Here is an 8313-nt window from a genome sequence, read left to right as displayed (position 1 = left end):
GTTTTAACTATAATTCTAATGGTTAACATAGGGGATTTCTATAGTTAACCAACACACTAAGCCTGTGTTAGTGTGTTCTAAAATTGTGTGTGTGTGTGTGCGTGTGTGTGATCAAGGCTTGTACAATTATTCTAAGTAAAGAAAATGTAAAATACATTATCTCTTTTGTTCTTCATTTTCTTCACTTCAAAATGCCTTAAAATCAACTTGCACTTGTACATATTCTGATATTGAAATCTGCATATAAAAGTTAGTGCACACACTGTATAAATTGTTATCATCAAAACACTATCATGGAGATATGATATTCAACATTCTCCCCCTTTTTGATGATAACAAAATAATTTATGTATCAAATTAAAACTTAAAATAATCATACTTACTCCCCCTGCATATATGCAAATTTTAGTTTATAACATACATAACTAAACTATAACAGTACATTACATAACAAAACATAACTATTTCTCCCCCTTTGTTATCAACAAAAAGATGAAGCTAAACATAACATTATTTCTTCAACATGAGCTAAAACTTCAAACAAATCATCCAGGTTATGAACATAGTCCGTAACTTCACCCATCCAAATAGGTAGGCAAGGACTTGCCATAAAGATCAAAAGTTCCACAATGTTCATCACCATGATCTGTTTAAAATATGTAGCACATGCATTATCTAACCAAACATTATCATAGATAATAAAAACACATAATTAACATAAGTGACATAGTAGCAACATAAGAAACATATTACATAAGTCCTAACAACACATAATCATATAGTTTTTGAAACTTAAACATAATAACATAATTGTTTTGACAATTAACATAAAAATATCTTAAGTTGCTGGAGGAGGTTGATGTCCTTGAAAATACGTATTAAGCTTTGTGTCCAAGTATTCAAACTTCTTGATTAGCTCTTCTTGATTACTAATGATGTATGAATTCTGTGCATATAGAGCTCTTTGACCAGTTTCAAGTTCAAGGATACGTGCACTCAAAGTGTTGTATTGCACGTCTGAAAAGCATGAGGGTTCTTTAGGAAATGGTGGTGGTTGACTTGAAGAGGCTCCTGCTTGAGTTGAGGATTGTGGAAATTCTTCTTGATGAGGTTCAGGTTCATTTTGAGCAGGTTCATTTTGAGGAATATGTTCTTGAATTTCAAAGTTTGTCAATTTCATCCTAGTTAGGGCATTTGAATCAAAAAATTCAATTGAACGGACAACAGAATTTTCAGATTGGAGATCGACATGGAATTTATCAAAGATTTTAGTTAGGAATGCACCATAAGGAAGAAATCCTCTTGGAATAGTCAGAAGATTGTCAAAGTAAACTTCAGCCCAATTAACTTGAATATTTCCCATTATAGCATATAGAGCTTTTGCTAAATCTAGGGAAATAAATTGATAAGGAATATTGAAGATTTTTCCAATTGACTTTGTAGTTAAGTCAATCTCTATTCCTTTAACAAGAGTTTTGATTTTTTTCAGAACCACCAATAGTTCCCACACGTTCTATATTAGTATAGAACAGTTGCACAAGAAATGGATATGTGGGTTTTTTATTTTCAGCAGAGAACAGTTCAAGCAATCCCACATTTTCAAAATATGAACTAAAATTCCAGGGAATAAAATCATCAAATTTCACAAATCGTCCTGGAAGAACTTCAAAAGATGATAATTTGTTAAATTCTTCTAATAAATCAGGACTTTTTAAATATATGATGATTTCATCATTGATAGAGGTATGGGTTTGCTTAGCTTTCTTAGATCTAGACATGATTAGATAGATAAATAACAGAAAATGTAAAGATCAAGTTTAGAAGTAATATCCCAACTGTAGAAACCCTAGATTAGTCGACTATAGGTTGGATTAGTCGACTACAGAGCCTGAATGCTTGACAGATATGAAAGATTTGAAGAAATTGATGAAGAAAAATTGAGAAAAGAGAAATGCCCTAACCTGGAATCGATGACTCTGAAGTGGGAAGATGGGGTTTCGGTTTGGTGTAGTTAGAGGGTAGTTTTTGCTTTTTACTTAATCTTTTAAGAAAGAAAACAATGTATGGTTCAGATTAGATAGTAAATTGAATGTAGGGTTAAGATTTAATCTTAAATGTATGGTTAGGATTGATGTAGTTGAAAAAGAATGGTTGAGATGAATTTTACTTAAGTGAAACAGGTATGGGTATTGGGTATTGGGTTTAAATCTAAGAAAAAAATCCACTTGGCTTAAAACTGTAAAACTGAAAGTTCAGAATCAGTAGTCGACTAATAGTGAGAGTAGTCGACTACACTGTGAACGACAGAAAGATAAGTTTCAGTTTTTAATTCAGAGTAGTCAACTAATCTGTATTGTAGTCGACTACACTATAAACAACAGAAAGTGTATTTTAAGATTTTACATTGAGTAGTCGACTATAAAGGTAAGTAGTCGACTATACTGTAATTTTTTAGAAAAAAATTGTTTGTGAGACTTGTGCATGTAGTCGACTATAAGTCACATTAGTCGACTATTTAGGGTATAAATTTATATATGTTTGTTTTATAAATTAATTTAAATCTTCAATTGAACATATACCTAATTCTCTTCTTAATTTAACATAAATTTCTTCTTTTAGGGGTTTTGTTAATATATCTGCTATTTGATTATCTGTTGGTATAAATTCTAGTGAAATGTCACCTTTAAGTACATGATCACGTAAAAAATGATGTCTAATATCAATGTGTTTTGTACGTGAGTGTTGAATAGGATTTTTAGATAAATTGATTGCACTAGAAATCACACATAATAGATGATATGGGACAATTTATGCCATAATCAGTTAAAGTTTGTTTCATCCATAATATTTGTGCACATGCAAGACTTGCAGCAATATATTCAGCTTCAGTTGTTGATAATGATACTGAATTTTGTTTCTTACTAAACCAAGATACAAGTGAATGTCCTAAGAAATAACATGTTCCACTTGTACTTTTTCTATCAGATTTACATCCGGCAAAATCAGCATCACTATATGATATTAAATCAAAAGAACTATGTTTTGGATAAAATAAACCATAATTTGTAGTATCTTTAATATATCTAAATATTCTTTTTACTGCTTTAAGATGTGAATCTTTAGGATTAGATTGAAATCTTGCACATAAACATACACTAAACATAATATCAGGTCTATTAGCAGTAATGTAAAGAAGTGATCCAATCATACCTCGATGGAGCTTTTGATCAATATTCTTACCATTTTCATCTTTGTCAAGAGATGTAGTGGTGCTCATAAGTGTTGGTTTACTTGTTGAATTTTCCAATCTGAATCGTTTGAGTAAATCTTTTGCGTACTTGCTTTGATTGATGAATATGCCTTCTTTCAATTGTTTAATTTGAAGTCCAAGGAAGAAATTTAGTTCACCCATGTGACTCATTTCAAATTCATCTTGCATAATCTTAGCAAATTCTTGACAAAGATTGTTGTTAGTAGAAACAAAAATAATATCATCTACATATATTTGAATTAATAAAATATCTTTATTTATTTTCTTAATAAATAATGTTGAATCAACTTTTCTAATTTCAAAACCTGTAGATAAAAGAAACTTCTTTAATCTATCATACCAAGCACGAGGTGCTTGTTTAAGACCATATAATGCTTTCTTAAGTTTAAAAACATGATTTGGAAAACTTTCATGTTCAAAACCTGGAGGTTGTTCTACAAAAACTTCTTCTTTTATAAAACCATTTAGAAAAGCACTTTTAACATCCATTTGAAATAATTTAAAATTCATAAAACATGCAAATGCAAGTAAAATCCTAATTGATTCTAATCGTGCAACAGGTGCATAAGTTTCATCATAATCAATTCCTTCTTCTTGATTATAACCTTGAGCAACTAATCTAGCTTTTTTTCTAACAACTTGACCAAATTCATCTAATTTGTTTCTAAAAATCCATTTTGTTCCAATAATGGATTTATTTTGTGGTCTAGGTATAAGATCCCAAACATTATTTCTAGTAAATTGATTAAGTTCATCTTGCATAGCAATTATCCATGAATCATCAAGAATTGCTTCTTTAATGTTTTTAGGTTCAATAGTTGAAATAAAAGCAGTATGTGCAATCAAATTAAAATGAGATCTAGTAGTTACTTTGTCAGAAATATTTCCTATAACTAAATCATGTGGATGATTTTTAACTTCTACAAAATCTTTAGGTAAATCATTTTGTAGATTATCATCTTTTGTAATATCTATCATAGGAGTATCATGTATAGTATCAATTACATCATCATCATTATTTAATATAATAGGTATTTTTGAAAAAATTTCATCAAAAGAAACATGTAAAGATTCTTCAATAACTTGTGTTCTTTTGTTATAAATTCTATATGCTTTACTGTGATTAGAATATCCAACAAAAATTCCTTCATCGGATTTTGAATCAAATTTATCTAAGTTATCCTTTGTATTTAAGATAAAACATTTACAACCAAAAACTTTAAAGTAAGATACTTTAGGAATTTTGTTATAAAATAATTCATAAGATGTTTTCTTTAAAATAGGTCTTAATAAAACTCTATTTAATACATAACAAGCTGTTGATACAGCTTCTGCCCAAAAATATTTAGGTAAATTACTATCACATAACATGGTTCTAGCACATTCTTGTAAGGTTCTATTTTTCCTTTCTACAACTCCATTTTGTGGAGCAGCTCGAGGAAAAGAGAATGTGTGTGATATACCATGTTGATCACAATAATTTGCAAATAATTCATTTTCAAATTCACCTCCATGATCACTACGTATAGAGATAATAGAAGTTGATTTTTGATTTTGAATTTTCTTGCAAAATATAGAAAACTCATTAAAAGCATCATTTTTATGTTTAAGAAAAATTACCCATGTGAATCTAGAATAATCATCAACAAGAACAAATGCATATCTACTTCCATTTAAAGATGCTACTCTAGATGGACCAAAAAGATCTATATGAATTAATTCTAATGGTCTATTTGTAGATATTACATTTTTAGATTTGAAAGAAGATTTGTGCATTTTTCCTTGTTGACATGCATCACAAAAATTATTCTTAAAGGACATTTTAGGCAAACCATTTACAGAATCATTTTTAGAAATCTTAGACATATGTTTAAAGTTAACATGTCCAAAACGTTTATGCCATAAAATAGAATCATTAGATGATGCAATAAGACAATGTTCATTTGAAATATTATTCATAGATAACACATATATGTTATTTTTTCTATAACCTTTAAAAATAATGGTTATTAAATCAATATCATAAATTAAGCATGATTCTTTTTCAAAAACAATTTTATAACCTTTATCACAAAGTTGACTAATACTTAGTAAATTATGTTTAAGACCATCAACTAATAGAACATTATCAATGATAGGTTTGTTTGGATTACCGACGGATCCAATACCGATGATTTTTCCTTTGTTGTTATCTCTAAAAGTAACGGTACCTCCATTCTTGTTTTGAAAAGATAACAACAATTGTATGTTTCCAGTCATATGTTTGGAGCATCCACTATCCAAAATCCACCTATCTTTCTTGGGTACCTGAAATAATAAATATTTACATTTTGATACCCATACTATGTTAGGTCCTTTAAATTAGCCTTTAGGAAACCAAACTCATGAAGAGTTTGATTTGCCTAAATAGTTAGGTGATAAACAAATATTTTTAATAAAATCAGAAATATAAAAATTCTTATGTAAAGAAGATAATTCTTTTGGAACCCAAATAGAAAAGAATTTTGATTTCTTTTTACACAAATTTTCAGTTTTATAATCATACAAATCACAAGAAGGTTTTACAAATATTGTATTCTTTGATTTGTTTTTATTAATTATAATCATGCAAATCACAAGAAGGTTTTACAAATATTGTATTCTTTGATTTGTTTTTATTAATTTGAAAACCTAATACTTTTGTCTTTTGTGATTCTCTTTAAAAAGAAAGAATATTATTAAGATTTTCTTTTCCTTTATTAAATTTGCTTACATTTAAAGATATATCTTCATATCTTGATTTAAAAGAAGAAATATCTTTATCTAAACTATTAATTCGAATATTTAAATCATTACATTCTGATTTTAAATATTTATTTTCATTAGATAAACATTCATTTTCTTTAAGTAAAGAAAAATTTTCTTCTTTCAATTCAATTATTTGAGAATTAGAAAAAGTAGAGGAATTTAAATCAGAAATTTCTTCAAGTAATCTTTTATTTTCACCTTTAAGAAAATTATGTGATGTCTTTAATCTCACAAAAGTTTCATATAATTCATTGAAAGCATCTAAAAGTTCTTCATTGTCACTTACTTCATCTTGTGCCATAAAACACATGTGAGCACTTTCCTTTTCTTCAATTTCTTCATCTGAGGATGATTCATCACTATCATCCCAAGTGACCGCCATTGCTTTCCTCTTCTTGTTATTTTGAATATTGTTGAAGTTGTTGAAATAACTTGATTTTTGTTTATTCTTCAACATTGGACAATCTTTCTTCATATGCCCTGGTTTATTACACTTAAAACAAAGAGGGTTAGTTGAATTTGAATTCTTAAATTTAAAATTACCTCTTTTGATGAATTTTCGAAATTTTCGTGCAAACATGCCCATTTCTTCATCATCATCATCTGAATCTTCTTTATCGGAAGTAGTGTTGATTGCAAGAACTTTCTTGTTCTTTGATTCTTCATCATTCTTTCTATCTTCAATTTGAACTTCATATGCCATAAGATTACCAATAAGATTTTCAACCGTAAGAGTTGACAAATCATTGGCTTCTTCAATAGCGGTAACTTTCTTTTCCCATTGTGGAGTAAGTGATCGAAGAATTTTTCTTATCATCTCTACTTGTGTATATGTTTTTCCAAGACCAATGAGAGAATTTGTGATGTCGGTGAATCTTGTGAACATTTCTCCAATAGTCTCATTTTCCTTCATCTTGAATAATTCAAATCTGTGCACAAGAACAGAAATTTTAGATTCTTTAACTTTATTTGTACCTTCATGAGTTACCTCAAGTGTATGCCAAATATCGTATGCAGATGTGGCCGTTGACACCCTATTGAACTCATTCTTGTCAAGTGCACAAAATAAGGCATTCATTGCTTTAGAATCCAAATTTGCATTGTTCCTTTGAGATGTAGTCCATTCCGCGAAAGGAGTGGTTGGCTTCTCATATTTCGTTTCCACGATGTTCCAAAGTTCGTAGCCAATTGATTGAAGGTAAATCTTCATTCGACACTTCCAATAGTTGTAGTTCAAACCATCAAACATTGGAGGACGATTTGTAGAGTGACCTTCCTTGAATTGTGATGTATTTGATGATGCCATCTTTCACCTTTCTCTGATACCAAATGTAGGATCTGAAATATATACACTTGAACACTAGAGGGGGGGGGGTGAATAGTGTGTTCTAAAATTGTGTGTGTGTGCGTGTGTGTGATCAAGGCTTGTACAATTATTCTAAGTAAAGAAAATGTAAAATACATTATCTCTTTTGTTCTTCATTTTCTTCACTTAAAAATACCTTAAAATCAACTTGCACTTGTACATATTCTGATATTGAAATCTGCATATAAAAGTTAGTGCACACACTGTATAAATTGTTATCATCAAAACACTATCATGGAGATATGATATTCAACATTCTCCCCCTTTTTGATGATAACAAAATAATTTATGTATCAAATTAAAACTTAAAATAATCATACTTACTCCCCCCTGCATATAATACTTACTCCCCCTGCATATATGCAAATTTTAGTTTATAACATACATAACTAAACTATAACAGTACATAACAAAACATAACTATTTATAATTAACCAACACACTAAGCCTGTGTTAAACATAACTATTTGTTGAATGATAGATATTTCATCACCTACAGTGAAGTGACTAATCCATTGACGAATTACGATTTGAGGAGGAAGGACAAAGAGACTTCCCGAGCTAGCACTTCAGGAGTGGCCTTGTCGATGAGAGAAAGAAGTCCATATCCAATAGGTGGTAATAGAGGCAGGTCAAAGTCAAGAGGCCACCACTAATTAGCGAAGAACCAATGTGTGTTCTGCAAAGAACAAGGACATTAGAAGAGAGATTACCCGAAGCTCAAAGAGAAGGAAAATAGCAAGAAGAAGGGCCCGAATGCCAATGAGGTGAACGTCGCTAGAGGCGATGATTCTGATGATTCATGTTTTTTTCTATTGATTACTCTAGAGTTGAACCATGTGGATGCATCTGATTCGATGCTAGATTCTAGTGCTACTTATCATGTGAC

At 29.8% G+C, this 8313-nt stretch overlaps 1 pseudogene; it reads right to left on the bottom strand.

Annotated features, from left to right (window-relative positions):
- Positions 2719-3751, bottom strand: LOC109829750 (annotated as a pseudogene).

The sequence above is a fragment of the Asparagus officinalis genome, chromosome 2 (assembly GCF_001876935.1).
Source record: "Asparagus officinalis chromosome 2, Aspof.V1, whole genome shotgun sequence".
NCBI classification, from domain to species: domain Eukaryota; kingdom Viridiplantae; phylum Streptophyta; class Magnoliopsida; order Asparagales; family Asparagaceae; genus Asparagus; species Asparagus officinalis.
Note: the sequence above shows the minus strand (reverse complement) of the source record. Positions and strands in the feature narration are given on the sequence as shown.